Below are 21,394 nucleotides of genomic sequence, written 5' to 3' on the forward strand. Positions count from 1 at the left end.
AACGTGCTGCAATACAGAAATCTTGCAGCTAGTTCTGAATGACCTGATATAGAAGGGCACCTCACAGTACAGAAACGTCAGCTCGGTTTCTAAAAGCAGCAAAGTTGCATCAAGGCTGCCTTCTCCCAGGAATAACTGGGTCAACAAAGCAGTCCACCAAGACAGCCCTATGGTTACTGGTTCTAGAGATCACTGTTTTGGAGCTGGGTCCTGCCTCAGCATACTGCTCTCTCTCTCACTTTAAGGTCTAGACCCTCAACCAATGACTCTATGCAGAGCTGAGAGATCCACTTTTGTTCAGTCTTACTTAGAATTTAAATCCATTTATGGACAAAGATCTCTGAAGTCTATATCTGAGTACATTTCTAAACTCATTTTCATTAGACCATAATGGGTTACGACAAGTTTAATGCTGTCAATTCCATGACAGAAATATGTTAACATTTGAGAGAAACTCCACTGGAGGAAAAAAAAAAAAAAAAAAAAGCCACACTATATTCTACACTGACAAATCTGTACTACACTGGAAACAAAGCAGAGGAAAGGCTATCAAGATTGTATAAGTGGCTCTTATACACAAGAGTGTATAAGATTGTTTCTAAGATCTAAGGTAAATGGCGAATGACAGTGTTGGCTCATATAAATACTTTCTTGGCACTAGGAGAAAAAATATGGTCAGGAGACAGATCATAAACCCAAGAGTCACTAAGTTCGAGTTAATGCTAGCTGGCAAGAAAAACTCTTGAAACCTTAACTGGCTATTATTTTTTATAGCAGCACAAAGAAAAGGGAAGCCACAAACATACAAATCATAGCAGGTAGTTGGGTTCCTTGCATTGTTTTGTGATGTTTGGGAAAATGAATTAAACATTAGTTGTAGAAATCAAACATCTATACAAATGTACATATCACCTCTGTGCCTAGCAAGATCATAGAACAGATCCTTCTGGAAGAGATGCCAATGCATACACAAGATAAGGAGGTGATCCAAGACAGCCAGCATGGCAGACATGAAGCTGGACTGGGAGAAGAACTCCCTGAAAGCAGCCTTGTGGAGAAAGACTTGGGGGTTCTGGTAGAGTAAAGGTTCAGCATAAGCCAGCAGTGCACGCTTGTAGCCCAGTAGGCTAACTGTGTCCTGGGCTGCATCAACAGAGGGGTGGGCAGGTAGAGGGAGGTGATTGTCTCCCTCTAATCTGCCCTTGTGAGGCCCCACCTAGAGTGCTGCATCCAGGTCTGGTGCCCCTGGCACAAGAAAGATGTGGGCCTGTTAGAGCAAGTCCAGAGGAGGGCCATGAAGATGATCAGAGGGCTGGAGCACCTCTCCTATGAAGAAAGGCTGAGAGTGTTGAGTGGGGTTGTTCAGCCTGAAGAGAAGGCTCCAGGGAGACCTTGTTGCAGCATTTCAGTACTTAAAGATGGCTTACAAAAAAAATGGAGAACAACTTTTTGCTTGGACAGATAAAGACAGGACAAGGGGGAATGGTTTTAAACTAAAAGAGGGGAGGTTTAGACTAGGTGTTAGGCAGAAATTGTTCACTCTAAGGGTGGTGAGGCACTAGAACAGGTTGGCCAGAATGGAGGTATTCAAAGGCCAGGTTGGATGAGGATCTGGGCAATGTGATTTAGCGGGTGGCATCCCTGCCTATGGCTGGGGGGTGCGACTATATGGTCTTTAATGTCCCTCCCCTTACACAAGCTGTTCTATGATTCTATGAAATGCATTAACAATGTTAATGCAATAATACTCTTCTGCATATAATTAGTGACTGAAGGATCTGAGCCTAGATCAGTGTAATATAAAATATGTAGATCTCCACATACTATTAATAAATGAGAGCAAGGTGTGTGACATTATTTTACTGCCTTGCCATAGATACCCTTCCCTTTGTTGCTGTAACACACACAAGAAGTCAATAGCTTGTCTTTGGTTATTGCATGTTAAATGAATCATAACTATCCTGCTGATATTTCCAGGTCTTCTGAGACATCTTTCCTTATGTTATGAGTTTTGGGGAGTGGAACTGTGATGCCATAATTGTCTAAGGTCAAATAAGGCTATGATTGTTGCCTAGGTATTGCAGCATTTATCCCGAAACAAATTATGAACATGAATTACAAGGTCCTTTGAAGTATGAATTTGTGAGTTTTCTGCCTGTTTATCCACAGTTTTCCAATAATAACGTGACACCCACAATGATTAATGCAGGTCTGCTAACAGATTGAGGTTTGTTAGCCAGAAATATTAGCAATTTATTGTAACATTGCAGGATGTCTTAGCTTTGAGATGATGGAGCAGGAATTAGAGGTGGTTGGAAAGGTAACCATGTCTTCATCCAGGCTAATCACTCTGATTTCAACTAGTCTATCTTATGTTGTTCACTAACAGTAAAAGTAGGATCAAAACCTACAGATTTCATTTTAATACAGTGTATTTAAGGAAAGTTTGGGACAGTTGCCAAGTCATCATGTTAGTGAATTATCTTTAACCGTAACAAGCAACAGGAGGTACCAGTGAAAGGGCAGAAAAGCAGGGGTGCCCATTAATTCCATGCTCTACATTTGATGACATTTTGTAAGATGTAGAACAAATCTTGAGTTCTAGTTATTCAGAAGAAGCTTTTAGCACCTGAAGAGCATGGTCAGATCATGGTCACTATAAGATGAAAACAGAAAAAAGCAGAAATTCTGACAGCCAGTGTCTTTTCAGCTGCTGGGAAAGACAACGTAGAAGCAGGGTTTTAGGCTACTGATATTAAGCCTGATATTACGATGACTATGACTTTATGTGTAGAAGACAGAAATATGCCAACATTTGAGAGAAACTCCACTGGAGGAAAAAAAAAAAAAGTCACACTGCATTCTACACTGACAAATCTGTACTACACTGGAAACAAAGCAGAGGACAGGTACCTGCATATCCCATGACAGTGTTTTCACAGAGTATATTTGGGTACTTCAAACTAACATTCAGCTGAATTCAAGTTCAGTTATTCTGCAGCTCCTACTGCATTAGATTAAAACTAGATTTAGAGCAAGATCCCAGGGGCTACAAGAAATAGAGCCTTGTATGCTGCTGCTAAGACTAATACAGTCATAGTTTATTAATGTAGACAGTAATGCATAATGAAATGTCATTAATTCTCACATGTAATATTGGTTTCTAATTTGAGGAATTGTGTCCAATTATCTGTAGTTTAGTTATTCAGATTTATAACTTGGCAATTCAGAACAAGAAAGTGCTGAATTCTTCTCCATTACCTGAGAAGTCTGAAAAATAAAATACCTGCTCCTTATAAGGGCAACCTGTATATTTCTCAAGTCTTTTTGCTGAATTTATGATTCAGTTCTCCAAAGCAGTCACTGAAAAAACATTTGATAACTTCCACTGCAGAGCTTATTCTAGATCTTTTTTCTTTATATTAAGATTTTTTTTATCTGTAAAAAGGCATTTTATTTCAGTGCAATCCTTAGGAGCTAATTTTGCAGGGCAAAATCGCTTTTGAAAAGAAGCATACCTGAATCACTTTTGAAAAGAGGCACCTTCCAGAAAAAATTAGTCAGCTGTCAGCCATGCAGTTCACAAAGTTAACATTTAGATTCTCGAGACACGTCTTTGTATCAAGCAACTAAGGATGTATCAACATTTTGTCAGCCAAACTTGTTACTGTCAAGGATCCTTTTTTTATTTTATTTTTTTTTAAATGCCCATTGTCATTTAATATATTCTGCTCCCTACCTGAGTGTCAGGGACACTCTGAAGCTTCTCACTGAAATAGCTCAAGAATTGGGCCCTTTAAAAAAAAAATATATAATTCGTTCTCCATAGAAAGCACAGCTGATCTCAGCTGCCAGGCTTCCTCAGCCTGCTCAGCAGGGAAGCATGAAGATGTCAGGTAAACATAATCATGCTATTTGTGGAAAGTGTGAGATGAGAAAGAGGGAGGGTAATGAAGCATACACAGAGCAATTCAGTTTCCCAGCCTATTTAGGTAGATTGTCTTTCTCTAATTGTTTTTCTCCCTGGAGGTACAAACACAGAGAATTTCGATACCATAAAGTTAAGCTTTATTATTGCAGCTTTCAGTTCTTTCACAAAGAAATATGTACTGTATTACAGAGGAACCCAGTAGCAATGCTATAGTTAAGGATGTGTCAGCAAATGTGCTGCAGACCTCTATTTTTCCATGAGATGTAAAAACTAGTTTTAGGTTAAAATTAGGCATATAAGGTGGGTGTCTAGATTCCTATCAGTTTATGGAAAATAAAAATCTTAGGTTTGTTCTTTGGTAGTTACACATGACGACAGTCCTTCAAGAATAATAAAATAAAATATCTTGAGAGAATGTAATCTATATTATAAATGGTTGGATAAATACAAGTTACATGTGTCATTTTGGAAATGTTTAAGAAACACTGCCCCTGTGGTGTTCAGCCTTTATCTATGAAATTAGTTTCTTCTCAGTGTGGCAGAATATCTAAATTTTAATGGTCTTTGTCCAGCAGAATCTAATCCAACAAAGCACATATTTATCTCATTAACAGTTAAATATGTGAACAGTTGATTTGAAATCATCAGGACAACCTGTTCATCACCTTGCAGGACTGAGTTCTAAGAAAACAAAATGCAGGCATAGTTTAAAATTCAAATTGACATATTTATGTTTTCCATTGCTGTATTTCATGGTAAAAGTTAGCAATTTTAATGACTAAGGAGTTTATAAGAAATCTTTAGGTGGGCGACAAATACTTGAAGAAAGTTTATTCTAAGAAGTAAGGTCAGTAAGCACATACTTATATACTACTTAGATAGTAAGTACGCACTGACATCCAAAATTACAGCCACACAAATGAAAGATAACAGTAATGTAATAAACTTTAAAATAACAGAAAAGAAAGCAAGCCCCAAAGTTAGATATGAGTGATAGGAAAGCAAATTAATAATGAAATAGACCTAGCTCTTACATTGTCTTCTTACGACTAGATCTCAGAGTGCTTTCCAAGCAATTTGATAACATTACATAAATTTCACAGAGAAGAAAAGCAAGGCATATGCAGAGCAAGAGATCCAGCCAAGGCCATCCATCAAAGCAATGATAAGAGTTAGGTGCCCAGCAGACTTGGCACCAGTTGAGTTACTGCTCATATTATGCTTTTTTTTCCTGTGATAGTTGAGGCAGTTCAGCCTGCCTCTTGACCACTGACCATGTGCACAGCCATCCAAACAGGCCACCACCTAGCAATGACCTACCACTCTTCAGTTGCATCTTGCTTACCGCCTGATCTTACCTATAATAAAGAAGAGTCAGGCTGACACTCCTTGGCTACTTAACACTAAGTACAAGGTAAAAGCCTGCACCCTGGTAGAAGTGATGCACAACAATTTGCTGTCCTGTGCTAAGAGGCACTAAGTGCTGTGCTCCCCTCAGTAAAGCTGGTGCCCCAGTGCTGGCACATCCCCAGCCCAGCCACTGCTTGCCAGACACCTGGGTTAGGGTCAGGGCTTGCACATCTGCATGCAGACACAAGGCAAAAGAGGAGTGCAAGTCCAGGGAATGGAGCTGGGATTGTTCAACAGGAGGGAAATGGGCACCTGATGGTCAGTCTCCTAGGGTGAAAGTGGTAATGCACTGTGAAAAGTACATTTAAGGCAAAACGATGGGTCTAGGTGCAACAAAATGAAAGCTGAAGGATAAAAGATATCATGAGATGCTGGCAGAGTGATGTGAGTATGGGCTAAGATGGTGTGCAGGAGGTAGTACAGTTGGAGTGTGTGATGGCATGGCACATCGTGTCTGGGGAGAGTTACAAGGAAATAGCAGCAGGGGACCTGTAGGGTCTCATCAAAATGCTAATAGATGCCGTTATTTAGAGGACTACAGCACAGACTATAGCAAAATGCAAAACCTGGGCTCCTGAGTGTGCAGCTGAGGGAGTCCCTTGGGTGAGCTGACCCCAGATCTCAGGAAAAGAGAGTAATGAAAAAGTGTCTCATTAGCGCTGCATGTCTTTAATGGTCTATGTATTTGAGTTGCATAATCCTAGATCAGAGAACGATTGTTAACAATTCTCTCCAAAGCTATTGGCTTGGGAGGGAGAAGTATTATTCTGGTGGAGGGGGGAGCTGCAGTGTCTAAGAAGCAGGGAAAAAGGCTACAGAAGATTCTCAGAGGAAAGAGAACAGATCAAAAGGAAGCGTTTCACTGTCTGAAGGACCTTGACATGAGGACTACACTGTTGCCAGTTCTGAGGTCCACATTAATCTCTCTACTTTTTGGCACTGTGAGGTAACAAGGAGTGCTCGATATTCTACCCCACCAGAACAGGACATGCAGCATTGCCCTAGACATGCTGACCACCTACATTTTGTCACTGCTGTATTGCTCTAGCACCTACATGATGTGACTTTTAAAGACAATGATCTTTCAGCTTTTTAAACTGTGAAGCACCTCGAAACACAAGCAAAATCCACAAGTAGGACAGTGCAAATGTATATGATATATAAACTTTTTTTTTGTACTAACTTTACTCAGTAATTATCGTGATCTATGAACTATACTGAAAAAGCTTTTTAGTAAGATAATTATGTTCAGCAGGGGTGTTTGCAGAGTGCAAATAACAAAGTCAAGATTTCTGCTATTTCTGATTTTTTTTCTTTCAGCTTTTGCCTCTCACATTCCCTTTCTCTTACAGCATCTCACTCCCAAGCACGAACAAACAAGTCACTCAGAACTGCATTCTCATTGGCAAAAGTGGCAGGGAGTAAAGAAGCCTTCTCACTCAAATACTTCTGTGGATTGCTAGGCTAAAAATATGCAGGATGCTCAGCTGCAAATAGTATCATCCAAAAAGATAAAACTCCATGATTTATGGCTTGCTTTCAACAAGAAGCACCGAACCCTTGCAGTTATGAACAGTATTTCAATCTGCTATGTATTTGGTATGCACGTGTAGGTAAATATATGCCACACACATCCTACTACACATCTGAGAGAAAAAAATACAAAACAAGAAACAAGTTAAAGAACACCAGTTCCCCAACTATTTCCTGACAGACAGGAAAAACAATAAGTGGTTCAGCAGGTGGCATCACATGTATGGGGTGAAACAAATTTGTGTAAGGATCTGGTATGTCATAACTTTTTACTTACAGTTCACAGAGGAAACGCTCAGTTTGCACAGCTAGTTGTCAATATTTGTCTGAATATTTTGATGGCTTAACTTCATTCCCTGCAAGGCAGCGTGCACCAGTAGAGTTGTAGGGATTGCATAATATCCGCTCCAGACCTGTAAGAAATAGAACATTTTTCTTGTGTTTCTGCTACTTCCTATGCTTCTACAAAGGCAGTTTAGCACAAAGTATTTTGTATACCTCTGGAGCACATCTCCAGTCACTGTTAACAAGCACCATTCTCTGAAGTTATCAAAGGTGCACCTATGTATACTAGCTGATGACTAAGTATCTTCTATTGCTCTCCTTAAAAACACAGTAAGGATTACTTCATAGACAGAAGACATTGCTAAGAATTTTTATAGGGGACAAATTTACTAGAATACAACATTTTGAAGTAGAACTGAATATTTAAAAAACATAATTAAAATATTACTCCAATTCCTTACCAATACTATAAATTTTGGAAAAAAAAAAGTTAATTAAAAAATAGATAAGAGATATTGATATGCTTACTCAATGAAGCATATTCCTTGGTGCAGCATGGTACCTACACATTCATGACAACGCCATAAATTAAAAGGGACTAATCTGAGATTCTCACATTGTATGTGCACTACTGTTCTGCTTTCATCTAGGATAGAGTTAATTTTCCTCCTAGTAATTGACAGGGTGCTGCGTTTGGGATTTAGGATGAAAATAAATGTTGATAACACGCTGATGTTTTAATTGTTGCAGAGCAGTGCTTACACAAAGCCAAGAACTTTTCAGCTTCTCACACTGTCCTGCCAGCGGGCAGGCTGGGGGTGCAGCAGGAGCTGGGAGGGGACAGACCCAGGACAGGTGACCCAAACTGGCCAAAGGGGTGTTCCATCCCATGTGGTGTCATGCTAAACAATAGATAGGGCTGGCTAGCCAGGGTTGGGGGGCCATCTGCTTGGGGATAGACTGGGCATCAGTCAGCGTGTGGTGACCAACTGCATTGTGTATGAAACAAGTGATGCACATTATTATTAGTAGTACTATTATCATTATTATTTTCTTTTCTTTGTCATAATAAACTGTCTTTATCTTAATCCACAGGCTTTCATTTCTTTCTGATTCTCTCCTCCATCCCAGGGAGGGAGGGATGAGGATGAGTGAACGGCTGTGTGGTGCTTAGCTCCCAGCCTGGTTAAACCACAAAACAGCCTACCTTGAAAAAATGAATATATACTTGTTTTCTAATCCAGGTGACAGGGCATAGACCAAAAAGCAAACAAAGAAACACAACAGACCAAACCAACCAAACAACAAGTATAAAGTTGCTTTCTGCTCTAACTTTGCTGAATCCCCAAATCATAGGGATTTGGCGATCATAATGGCAAAGCAATAGTTAAGGGTATAATGGACCAGCATATAGAAAAAGGGTTCTGATCCCTACCTAGTGGCCTCTACCTACAGCTTTTTTTAATCAGAAAGAATAATCAAAAGAAAACATCTTTTCTTTTATGTGTAGATTCTAACATGTAACTTCTGTTATGCTGCACAGTGCTCATCACATGCATAATTTTAGCAAGAAGATATTTTGACTCATGATTAAGAACACAGTGCACTGCAAGAAATCAGACTTTTGATTCCAGCAGTGGTAAGTATTGATTTTTGAACCAATGTGATTTCTTTCTATATTAAAAAAAAGAAAAAAAAAAAACAAACAAAAAGCTTTAGTAGGCATTTTTCTTCATTAAGTCCATAGGAACTGATATAGGAATTATGAAGAAAAGGTGATAATTGTTAGGAAGTTCACTTATCTTCCTCCACTTTCTTCATCATTTCTTTCCTACTGTTTATAACTCTTTTAAAAAGCTTTTTCTGATCAGTACAAGTTTTTTTTGGTATGGTATTTTTCACCCTCAGGAAAGAGCCATGGGAGAACACTACAGTAATGAGCTGACACTGTCTCTTTCCTGTGTAAGGAACATTAGTGGAAATAAAAAGTGTAATTTGATTTTTAAGTCTTGAACACTGAGTTATAAGTGGCAGTGATTAAATACACTAACATACACACTAAAGGAATACATGATACCATATTAATGGCCAAGCTTTGTAGCTTTTTTTTTTCCCCTCTACTCTTGTTATGTTTGTTAGTTAGCATCCATTTTCATTTCCTATTGACAGGTATTTCTCATCATACTGGCTAAAAACCTCAAATATGCATATCCTCTACATTTTAGTGTTTAACTTAAAATTACCACACTGGTTGCACCAAAAAAAAAATAAATAATAATTTATATCCTGGAAACAAGATTTCTAAACAAAACTATACATAAGAGCAGGTAGAGACTCTGCAGGCATCCCATTTTGTGAAGCTGTTTTCAAACTATTACTTCCATTTAATTAGTGAAAGTAAGGACCTGCATTTGCACAGATTTTATCTCCTCATGGACTCCACTGGTTTTGTTTCTTTTATTAGACAAAAGAAAGTTCCCTTTTTCTAACTTCTGTATTTGCTGTTGTTAGAAACCACATTTATTATGAGACTCCACAGAAGCCAAGGGTAAATTGGCTTCATTTATAAATTGAGCAATGTCAGGAAGGGTCACAAAAGCCTGAGTAGTCTTTGCCTTCAGTAATTCAGAATTTTGCATCTTAAATCACATATATTAAAAAATACTGATTCATCTTATTTTCAGGGTTTTCAAAAGACAGCACAAACTTTTCTCTGTGCCCTAATTTAGCAAATAAAAGCAATATAACGTTTCCTACCTACTTAAAATTCACTGAATTTCCTGCTTTAAAAGTACAGTTGAACATAGAATATGTTCAAATAATAAAGAATATGAGACAGATTAATTCAAATGTTCCAAAGTTGAAACTCATAAAATATTTAGAAAACTCAGAAACAAGAAGGAATAATACCTCTAATCTGACCTCTTATTTGGTATTAAATAGTGTTTAGTGTTACTGTTATTGCTCAGGTGCTTATACAATCATCACTACAGGAAACTACTGAAGGAAATCTGGATGAAAAATAAAGCCTTACTGTATTAAATGCATTTAAATATACATCATTGATTAATACATACAAGTATGGTAATTTTATAGCTGCTACATGCCATGATCTGAATACCCATACAGTAAGGCTGAGATGTAGTCTAAAACTTATAGTTCATTTCAAAAATGAACAATAAACATTTTAAAAATTAATGTAGTGAAAATGGTTTTATAGCTATTTATCCTGCACAGCAGTTTATATTATCATGAACACGGTAGGTACTTCAAAGACTGAAATACGTTTTTTCCCAGTAGTGGTTCAGAAATGGCACATTGCGTCAGCACCATCATTCAGTGCATCTGTGTCATGACCATATTTTAGTTTATATTTTATTCCTACAACCTGAAATTGCTGTTTTGCTTCCAAGACCATACAATGCTGTCTAGTTGATGCCCATTAGGAAAACTCAGCCTGTGGACATTATTTGTTGCAAAACTATCAATACTGACAGCAAACAGCATCCAAAGAAATAGCACAGGTTTAGTTAGTAAAATGGATGAATCCATTTCTCTTTAGCCTTAAACAGTTTGCAGTCATATATGATATAACATGAACTAGAAACAGGCATTGTGACCACAGTTTAAGCCATTGTAGGAAATCATAAAAGTCATAAATCAGGCTGGCACAGCTTAGAAATTCTGTATAGGAGAGAAACATTTCCAAAAGAGAGAAAGTTGTTACAAATATATATAGCACAGTAGAGTATAGTTTTTTATTGACTCAGTAGGATTTATGATATCAAAACGAGCAATGATTTTACCAGGGAGTAAGGTAGGTGTTGTGAGAGACACTAGGAACTTCAGTATCCACCTCTAGGTACTTCAGCTGGGCATCTAAAAATCAGAAGTCACGGTTTTGAAAAATAAAGGAAAGCTATATACATTTACAAGGCCTGTCCTCAGAGCAGGGTGACTTATTTTTTTTCCTGGTGCCAGCATAGATCAAGTCTTGTTTTATAACTAATTACTTTATTTTCATATCCTTTTCCTCTGTGTAAATATCATTAGCTTTCAAAATACTCTAAAATAGTGAAAAGCAGAGTAAGTGATTCTATTTGGCAGTGCTAGGAGTAGGGAGAGGTGCATTTCCAATGTTTCCTTACAAATGCACCAACTCAGTGCATTTATTTTTTTTTAACATCTGTTTGCTCATTATTTGAAGAACAAATATTGCTGAATGGATAATAAGATGATGTTATTAATAATTTTCCATCAGTTTTAATCTTTAATCCCTCTATAAATTTTTATTTATCCATTTTGGTAAACCATTGTAAAAATTGTCACAATGGCTTCTAGACAGACAATGTACATCACCCAAAACATAGACAGCCTCAGATACAGAAAAGTTACACCATTTGAAATTTTATATGAGGCTTAGATCATTTTTCCATAGCAGTTTTAGGACTGCTATACAATTGCCCATCAGATGCAATGAAAACGCTACAGTGCTGATGATAGTTCAGCTCTAGTATATGGGGTGTTACACTAAGGTCAGTGCCAAAATAAAGCAATATAACGCGAGCAGTGTTTCTTGTTTCATGTGCGCTGTGTTTCAAAAGGGAAGTAGTAATCTATGTTTGAAATACAGATACAAATCTGCAATATACTCCCTTTGTTTTGTTTTTCTGTGGTGTGCTGCATGTTTGGCCAGAGGAACTACTTTGAGATTTTTCATTTTGTCACATTATGAAATGTTCTGCTTTCTGTGATTTCAAAGAAAAACAACATGAAATTCAATAACATGAATGCAAGATTTGGATTAGGTACCCAAGTAACCTAGGTATGGCAGAATCCATTTCATCAGTATAACGGTTCACTACTTCAGTAATAAGCTCTGCATTTTGGGTAGCATCTGAACCTGAAAGTCACTCTGAACTAGACTCTCAACCAATGAGTCCCTTCAGACAATAGGGTGTTGCAGAAAACTACCGGTAAAAATTTTAGTAAATTAACAACTAAACTTTGCACATTTAAAAGATTTGCATTATTGCACATTTTTCATCCAAAGGTAACAACCAGGCCTTCTGAAGCTGCATTCTTGGCTAGCAAATCTACATGGGTTTTATGACTTTCCCTCCAACTTACAGTACCTACATCAGCATATATACGTATGAGGTAGGTCTCACCTCCCCTCCAGTATATTTCATTGCTACCAGTCTCTTCTCTAAGCACAAGGACCAATGGCCCTACCCACATCTAGATCAACAACACTTCTACCTACGACCATGTCCTTTTTTCCTTTCTCTTTGCATTCATTATGGGGAAGGTGAGTATCCAATTACACTTTAAAGGGATTAAAGCTAAAATAGGAAAATCCCAGTCACAGAATCATCTAGGTTGGAAGAGACTTCCAAGATCATCTCTGAAGAAAGAACCGATAGTAAAGTACAGTGGACAATATGCTTCACAACTGTAGTCCTTTAATTCTGTTTGTGAATTTAGAAAAGTTTCTATTATTCATTTCACTTACTGTATATTTTAAATTGTTAATAGTTACTGTGAATAATTCTAGGACTACATTGTGGTAGATACAGGTATCAAGTCTTTTGATTTCTATTCCTTATATTGTTCAAATTCTGTGTGAAAAATTCAGACCACTCTGGGCTATAGTAGGAAGGAATATCTCAAATTCAACCCAATATATGTGAAATCTATGAGATTTCTATTTTCACCAAAACACTAAGCAAGCAGAATTTCATCCAGTTTTTCGAATGAAACATCCATTTAGATTTACTGAGCATGATACAAATTGCTATGTTTGTCCATATATTCACTTTGCTTTTATTTGATTGTTTTGTAAAGAATTTTGTTACACCATGGACAGGAAAAATATATCATACAAGACTGAAATTAAATTGTCTGTTCTGCTGAAGATGAAACATTCTCTTAAGTGTTTATCCTGCTAGAGCCTCAGAGCTCTGTAGAGATAAGCGAGTGTTTTATAATTACTGAGCTTGAGTACTACTGTCAGTTTTATATGTTTAATAATATATCAAATATTAAGATCCATGGGGTGCCATATAAAGACAGAGAAATGAAACATAGACCTCATTAACCAGTGTTTTGTTCTTTATAGGGTCTTGTTACTACAGAACACTGAAACTTGCCCAAAAAGTTGAAATGGTACTTTGTCTGAGAAATCAGCATCTGCAATTGTGTCCACTCTGCTTTAAGCTTTGATTTTGAAAATCCTTATCTGCTTCTTTAAATGCTATTGGAGACTAATAAATTGAGAACAAATAATGAAATTGCAGCTGCCTACATAATTTGAGAAAAGCTATTAAAAAATATACCCAAGCATCAGCCTCTTTTTTCTTTCCATTAGCAATGACACTACTTCTTGAGTCAGTGGCTCTCATAAGTGACCTTCATATGTCAGCAGCAGGAAAATAATGGATTTTGTCTACCTCAACGTATGGTAGTAGAAATACCAATTACAACTTCAGCAACTTCCTTAACGATTATTGTCACCTACTAATTTGGGGACATGCAGGGCAAATGAAACTCTCTTCAGACTTGCACAGCCATAATTTCAATCCTGGTATTCTTTGTTTCTTTCCTGTATCACCAAAAAGGTGCAGAGCATGCCTGCAGAGAAAAAGCTCATGGACTTGTTTTCTGGTATGCTCTGAATGCAAACAGGCAAGCAAATTAACTACAGATCTTCAACTGTACAAATTATGAATTCAAGAACAGAAGGGAAAGCACCTCTGAATTTAGGATTATCGGATAACCCACCAAGATTTGCTGTACTTAATTTGCCTGGAGCACAATGGCTAATTAAAGGACAGGGAGACAAGACACAAATGGAGAAAGCATCACGGCAGAATGACAATTCCTTAATATAGAAAAACAGCTAAATAGCTAATTATTCTGTGAAAAAAATGTATATTGCAGTTGACGATGGACAATATGGTTCATATGTTTTTCCACGAGGTTCACTTTTGTGATTTATTAGCAAGAACCCACACAACCCCAGTGAAGAAATGGGGCTCTTTCAGAACTGCCACATTAAATTCCTCACAGACTTCTGTTTCCTACAGTACTCTTAGGATACATTTCAAACATGTACCTTTCTCAAAGATTCAACCACTGTTTGGGCTCTGTTTCAATACTTATCCTTCTGTCAGAAACTTAAATGAATGGTTATTCTCCTGAACCATCCTCACTAAAGAAAAGAAAATGCCATGATAAGTCCCTTGTGTGGCCAAACCAGAAAGGAGTTTTTCATGGACTTGGAATAACGAGGATAAAGATGGATAGCTACAGGTCAGTCATTAATTCAAAAAAATGAAAGGAAGAGAGATGCAATATTTGTCTCCCACTTACCTTTATCCAAAAATAGTATTCTGTGAAATGATTCATGAATTCAGTGAACATTCCAAGAGTCATGTCATGCAGAAATGCATCAGCGTGTCCGGATTAAGAGAAAGTAAAAGAAATGGGTCTTTGATAAGAGAACTTAATGAAAAAACCCATGTTTTGATTTTGCTGTCAAGAAGGAGGAATGCAACATGAGTTGATCAACATTTTCAGAAGTTACAAAAGTGACATACAGCTCTGATTATGACTGAAAGTTAATTCATGAATCACAGTTGATGACTGAATTTTATAAAAGGGAGGTTAAAACGAACACACCAAATTAGTGTAGGACTTCTGGCCAAAAAAAAAAAAAAAAGAAAAGCAAGCAGCAAAGACAATATGTCTTCCAAAGGGAAAAGTAAAGTATAAAATAGCTTATTGAAAAACTATTAAAATGAATAAAGTATTTCCTTTGTCTTTAAAGACAAATGTACCAAGGAATCCTGGATATCGTTGTGTTTCAAACTACACATCATCTAAGACAGAGAGAGTGGTTGCACACTGGAACAGGCTCCCCAGGGAAGTGGTCACTGCACCAAGCCTATCTGAATTTAAGAAGAGATTGGACTGTGCACTTAGTCACATGGCCTGAACTTTTGGGTAGACCTGTGCGGTGTCAAGAGTTGGACTTGATGATCCTTAAGGGTCCCTTCCAACTCAGGATATTCTATGATTCTATGATTAGATACTGAGATATTCAGATGCTCAGTAGTACAGAAGTGATTAACATATTCTGAAGAGCTGGCACAGCCGCAGTGCCTGACCTGTCTCAGCAGATAGTCCATCCTATCTACTGGCAGCCTCTGTGACCGCAGTTTCTGCCGTGGTCTCCACTAGACAGAGGGCTTGCCCCATAAAGACCGTGGTGACCCAAACAGAGAGTCTATCCAGAACTATTTCTATACAGGTGTTGGCTGCAGGGAGTACCAGAGCCTGCTGCTGCCAGGGGAGGGAGACAGGTATTCTGCTGTGTGAGGTGCAAGCATGTGGAAGGTCTGCTCAGCATGGTGGCAGAGCTGAAAGAGAAGGTTGAGAGACTTAGGGCCATCAGGGACGGAGAGCGGGAGATCGACTGGTAGAGTAGCTCCGTGGTGTGCCAGAGGGAAAGGCACCAGGGAGATACCCCACAATTGGTGGTGGACCCCCTGCCCTGTCGGGCAGAGAAGGGGGATCTGAAAGATGGGGAGGGTTGGGGGAGGGTTCCTGCTCAGCATCATGGGCGAATCCCCGCTCCCCCCCTGCTTCTCTCACATCCCTAGGTCCTCCTAAGCAATAGGTTTATAGCACTGGACATTGAAGGGAAGATAAGTGAGGAGGCATAGGAAGGTTCCCCTAAGAGGTTACCAGTTGACTCCACGCATTCAGACTGCCTCAGCCAGGGTGGTTGTGGTAGGCGACACCCTTCTCAGAGGAACAGAGGGCCCTATTTGTAGATCAGACCTAATTGATATTGACAGGGGAAATGGTAACTGAGGACAAAATGTGGCCTGTGAAGAATTGTAAGGTATTTCATTCCATAAATCTAATAAGTTCCCCAACAGCTGTCACAATATCTAATATGTCTGCTTGATGTTACTCCAACAGATCTTGGATACAAAGCTACTATATTGGGACTCAGGTATCTGAATGTACATAATAGCTCTCAGCGAGAATGATTGTTTTAAAGTACTGCTTTAGAGTTGACAGTTCTGAGACTTCATGGAAAAAAAAAAAAAAAAAAAAGAGGATTGGAAAGAAATAGGAAAGAACCTGCATAAGGTCTACAGCATTACCAGTAGGTGTTCTTACTTGCCAACACCAACTAGGTGCCTGTACACCCTAACTGATTATTTGTTTCCAAGACTTCCTGAAAGATTGTAAGCAAGAGTGTGGCTCTAAAGTATTGTGCATATACAAGCTCTGAAAGATTTTTTTCTCCCCCACAAGAAAATCTCAGTCTAATACAGTGACCTAGAAAATTGAGCAGCATTCAGATGACAGGGAGATATTTAAAAAAACAAAACAAAAAACTTAGTATACTAGCAATGGTCTAAATGAAGCATGAGTGAGATTAATGAAGGATAATTTGCCTTCCTTAGAAAAAAGGAAAAATCACTACCATCAAGACTAGAGAGTACCATATAATGGGTTACATCCATAATACATATTAGTCTCACAGCCAAACAGAATAAATCTTCCCAATTGACAACAGCCATTTCAGTGGAGTATCTTGCATAGTCAAGCCTTAACTTCCTTGAACACACAGTGGAAAAAGTCTTTCACTTCCAGAAGAGGACATGATTTTCTTTTCCTTTTTCTTTTCTTTTTTTTTTCCTCTTTTCTTTTAATGTTTTTTACAAACATACACACCAGCATGGAGAGCTTTGTTTTAGCAACATGATTTCAAATTCAAGTGAACTATATTCAACAGATAGGGTTATATATGAAAGCATTCTTAAAAAAAATTCAAGACAGTCTGAGCCTACTCATTAAAGCTGACTTGCTGTCAGCCAGATGGCAAAGCCTTCAAACTCTGTGCGCCCCAGTTTACCTACCTATAAATTGGATTTTAACTGCACACAATGAGACCTAGTGAATTAGCACGTGTAATGTGGAGGGAAATAAATGATAAATCATTACATAAAGACTAAGTGTTACTATTCTAAATGTGTACAGTGATAATAACTTGCTTTTATAGACTAGTAAAATCATGAGATCATAGGAATAAATTCAGATTATCATGTGTCAGAGGGTTATGGAAGACTAGATAAGGTGACTTTCTGGCTTAATCTTCTAAAATGCATTTTTGCATAACAGAATCTGTTTTAGAAGTGTTTTATAAGAAATGGAATGTACTTCTGTCCAGATTATGTAAAGTCCTGCTGAAAACAGTTCTACCTGAAAAAGAGTCATAATTTCCGATATCAATTATTCGTATTTTTGAATATAGTTCAGAAACCCCAATAAACTTTGAAGCACAGAATTAAAGACTCTCTACAAGGCTATGCAAATGGGAAAGTTTTCTTTCTTTACATAAAGAATCAGTTAAGCTGTCTTTAATTTACTACCAATTCTTCAGAAGAATATAAACTCAAAGATCTTTCCTCATTAATGCACACTGTAGAACACTTTCATTCAAAAACTGTGTTAACATAGTGCAACAGAGCGACATAATCACAAGTGGGACTTTGATGTAATATCCTCCAGATATTAGAAAAAATGACATGGCATGGAGAGAATGGAAGGAATCTTGTAAGGAAAGAAAGTACCGTTCAGCGAAGACATCATTTTTGGCCAGACACTCTTGTGCAAAACAGCTGCAGATCCCATGTTAAACTGACATATTAAAGAAATTACTGGGATTTCAGCAAAAGGCCGCTACCCTGTGAGTAAGGCTGCAGTAATGGTCTAACATTCAAAAAAAAAAGCGATGTCGAAGACTCCCTGTCTCTTGGCCAGAGGGGAAGATCCAGAAGATGTGCTTCTACTGATTCAGGATGGGCACACGGATGGGTAACTATTCCACTGCAGCAACACTAAATTCCATGTTGTTAACAAGGGGACAAAAAAGTCGTGCTTGATTCTGAATGACCATCTGTCAGAGCAACGAAACACTACTCCAGTGTATGTCTATGCAAATGTATATCCTCACTTGCAGATCTGCAAGCCTGTCCACTCTTGCAATTACATTCAGAGTAGGAATTTAACACCACAGGGCTCTTTTCTTGAATACTTGCAATTCAATTAAATATATGTTTCTCATTAGGGTTCTGCTTGATACTTCGATTTCCTTTTCCCATCAGGGAACAAATCTTTGCTTGGCCACCTCTAATTTTCAAAAAACAAAGTCACCATCTTAAAACACTGCTACTTTATTAAGTAAGGCATGGAATATTATTTCAGATATTGACATTTTCCCCTGTCTACTAGTTTTATAACATTTCCATTCAGAAAACAAGATGAAAATGAAGACTGTGTTGATAATGGCTTTTGCTTTGGTTTAATATTTAAAAAAGAAAAAAAAAAAAAAAACACCAGTAAGCAACTAGTAACAATCGTCACAACAGAGGAAGTAGTATTATTTCAGGTCTATCGGACATAGATGAACTCAATTCTTACTTTAAACCCTGTCATGAAGAAGTGATATTGTGAAGTTAATTTCCACTTTAGCAAAAACTCTCACTCTAACTTTAACCCAAAAGTTCAGTTCTTCTATCTTCAAGAGGGATTTATTAGAGTAGGGAGAACAGATTCACTTATAGTCCTTGCCATGTACAAAAATTGGCCATATCAAAAAAAAGTTATACCATAGTATACTAATAGAAGTTAGTTTTTATTTGTTTTTATATGATAAGTGGTGTCTACGAGGAAAACAGAACATGGGAGCTGAAAAAACAAAACCCATAAGCAGTACAGAATAAATGGAGGCAATACAACACAGAAAAGATAAAGTACAAAAAAAAAAAGACGCATAATTCCAAGGCAAATACAAATGCCCCATATAAAAATGTTGTAAAAGCAATAGCACAAGAAAAAGCAATAGAGGGAAAACAGGGCAAACAACCACACTGTGTTGTTTTTCCTCTATCTGAATAAACAACAAAAAAAAAACAGGCATAGACTTACCACGAAGTAAAATAACTTCTACTGCTTTAAAGTTTTTTTTTTTTTTTTTTTTTTTTTTTTTTTTTTTTTTTTTTTTTTTATCTACAGGAACACAAAAATGTCAAAAGAAATGCATAAGAATCAAAAAGACATTAACTGTTTACTGGTTTGATCTCAAAAATGTAACCAGCAAACAAACGGCTCCTCTATACAGTAGTCTGTTGACAATTGTTTAAACTCTTAAAATAATAAGTGTTGAAAATTTTACCTTCAAGTTTTCTGTGAGGATTTGGGGAAGGTGATCTGAATCATTTTTAATATTCATATAGTTAATTTGCTACCAAGATCTGAAATATATCAAGCTATAATGCAAATAGCATTATTTGAAAAAAGTAAAAAAAAAAACAGGTTATTTTTATGCAATATTTTTATTATTATTATTATTTTATCTTTAAACTAACACGGAGAGAACTCTGTCAAACCCTCTTATGTCCTTTCATTCTCTTCCCCAATTTTATTTTACAGAAAGGGTAAGATAAAGAGTATCTACATCAACAATATGGGACTTCTCGTTACTGACATAAAGATCAACTTTTTTTTTATTTTTTATCCTGCAAACATCTCAAGAAGTTCTAGAAAGGAAGAGAAAGCAAGAGAAAAACAAAGCAATGACAAAAAATCCTAAAATGGCACAAAATCATTTCTCCAGGAGGAGGTCATACTCAACTAACATTTATAGTTAATAAAACTGTAGTCCATCAGAATAGTATCATAGTTCATAACAAGCACACAAAAGTAGTTGTAAAGGAGATTTACTGAACAGAATAGCATCACTTAAAATAGGTTATATCTGAAAAACATTCTAGGCACACTACTGATGAAGTCAATAATGGCTGCAGTGGATCTCTCCTGACATATACATGGGTAAGATTGGTCTGCATTTAAGGAATAAAGTCATCTACATATTGGAATGCCTAACACTTCAAAATAATTGACTGTCCTGGTTTCAGTTAGAACAGAGTTAATTTTCTTCCTAGTAGCTGGTGGAATGCTGTGTTTTGTCTTAGGATGAGAAGAGTGCTGATAACACCCCGATGCTTTAATTATTGCAGAGCAGTGCTTATACTAAGCCAAGGACATCTCAGCTTCTTGCTCTGTCCTGCCAACAGGCAGGCTGGGGGTGCAGTAAGAGCTGGGAGGGGACAGACCCAGGACAGGTGACCCAAACTAGCCAAAGGGGTATTCCATACCATCTGATGTCATGCTAAACAATATATAGGGGTGGCTAGCCGGGGGAGGGGGCCGGACTGCTTGGGGTTAGGCTGGGCATTGGTCAGCGGGTGGTGAGCAATTGCATTGTGCATCACTTGTTTGTACACATTATTATTAGTAGTACTATTATCATCATTGTACTATTATTATTGTTATTATTATTCTTATTATTATTTTCCTGTCTTATTAAACTGTCTTTATCTCAACTCACGGGCTTCACTTTTCATTTCTCTCCCCCGTCCCAGAGAGGGAATGGGGAGGGTGAGCGAACGGCTGCGTGGTGTTTAGCTGCCGGCCAGGTTAAACCACAACGTTTTCAGAGAATATTTTTTTAGAAAAGAAAATTTCTCTGTTAGAAAAACAGAGAAATGAAGGATATGAAAACATCTGATGTTAATAAGTGTTTACCCAATAACGCAATTATTAGATACATTATGAACTTTAACAGAGATTGCTTGAAAAATAAAAACGTAATCTTTTTGTTTGTTTGGTATGAAGTTCTGAAAATGTACAAGCAATTTAAGTCAAATTAAATTCAAGTCTCTGTTTCTTATATTACGTAGTACTAGTGAAAACAGGGAAATTTACTGCAACCATGAATGATGTTTGGACCAGACCGTTTATTTGACTAGCAAATAACAGACTTACAAAATGTAACTTCCCTATATATATATACACATGTATAACTATACGTACATGTGTATATATATATATATAATAACTTCCCCATATTTTTATATATATACACACACACATATATATATGCATACATACACACCCTTTGTTATTCTCACTCCTTTATCAGACTGGATGATAATTTAGGTTTTGTATATTTCACTTTTGCATTCAGTAATAGTGACCTAGCTTTCAGAAAGTTTTACAATTTGTCTCTGAAATAATAAATGGTATGTAAGCCATTTCAGGTATAATGGTGTGCTCCAGTGCCACTTGCTTTCAACAGACACTTACTTT

At 37.3% G+C, this 21,394-nt stretch overlaps 1 long non-coding RNA gene across 1 annotated transcript in view; it reads right to left on the reverse strand.

Annotated features, from left to right (window-relative positions):
* LOC119716889 (uncharacterized) overlaps window positions 1-21,394 on the reverse strand; it is a 279,074-nt gene that overhangs the window by 151,706 nt on the left and 105,974 nt on the right. The window contains exon 3 of the long non-coding RNA XR_011808866.1: window positions 7,152-7,287. This is a non-coding gene — a long non-coding RNA (uncharacterized lncRNA). The remainder of the gene's footprint in view (window positions 1-7,151; window positions 7,288-21,394) is intronic.

Source organism: Anas platyrhynchos, chromosome 4, assembly GCF_047663525.1.
Source record: "Anas platyrhynchos isolate ZD024472 breed Pekin duck chromosome 4, IASCAAS_PekinDuck_T2T, whole genome shotgun sequence".
In the NCBI taxonomy this organism is placed as follows: Eukaryota; Metazoa; Chordata; class Aves; order Anseriformes; family Anatidae; genus Anas; species Anas platyrhynchos.